This window comes from Penaeus monodon, chromosome 15 (assembly GCF_015228065.2).
Source record: "Penaeus monodon isolate SGIC_2016 chromosome 15, NSTDA_Pmon_1, whole genome shotgun sequence".
Classification (NCBI taxonomy): domain Eukaryota; kingdom Metazoa; phylum Arthropoda; class Malacostraca; order Decapoda; family Penaeidae; genus Penaeus; species Penaeus monodon.
Window position 1 is genome coordinate 34,292,033 of NC_051400.1, and position 905 is coordinate 34,292,937.

Genomic DNA, 905 nt, shown 5'->3' on the forward strand with positions numbered 1-905 from the left:
CGCCGCTTGTATCTTTCTTGATGCGGCGAGAAATATCGTATTCCAGCAGAAACCCTCCGCTGGCGCTCTTGTTTCCCGTTAATGTTACGTTAGGCCTCATCTCTCCAGTGAAAATTAATGTTGTTTGTTTTCTCCAGCATGTCACCCTCCGTTTGATATCCTTTGAAAGAAGCGGGCGTGTAAATCGTTTAGCCTACTACTCATTTTGCCTCTCATTTCCATTTGAAAATGGAGATGGAGAGACATAGGAGAGAAAGAGAAATGAAAGAATTCCGAGGAAAAGAAAAACAAACTAATATACTTCCTGCCCACCTGTGATATACAGCCAAAATCTGTAATTTTTTGTGTCATCTTTAATCATTAGAAGATGGAGGGCCTGGCGCTGTAGCGTAAGTGCGCATTAACCCCTTCTTTTGTTTAGCGAGTGGCTGAGCGCCCTCTGTCCTCGAGATAAGGAGATTAACACCAGTTTGTAGGAGATCAAAACCCGTCCGAAGAGAATTAGAGCCGGCCCGGTGCACTTCGCGTCTGCTGCCTCCATCTAGACGCCTTAGGGAAGTTAAAATTTTAATAACTAATTTTGCACACAATGGCCAGAACCGACAGGAAGATATGTCAGGAGGAAGAGAATCAAAATGCATATTCCAACATTGTACTATGAGGGAGAAAAATGAATGAAATAGATCCGTTAGAAGATTCAACTCTAGGCGATTCGATTTTGCTTTCACCTGTGTATTGAATATCTTTGTATAGATGGCTTTTCCACCATAACCAGAGCTGGATGGTAATAAACAAGAAACTGTTCCAACACTTAACCTTTCAATTGTGTGGAGAAGGTTAGCTTAAGTCTGCCACACAGCGCACATGATCCTGCTGTCTTGCCAGACGTACGATGATCACTGTCC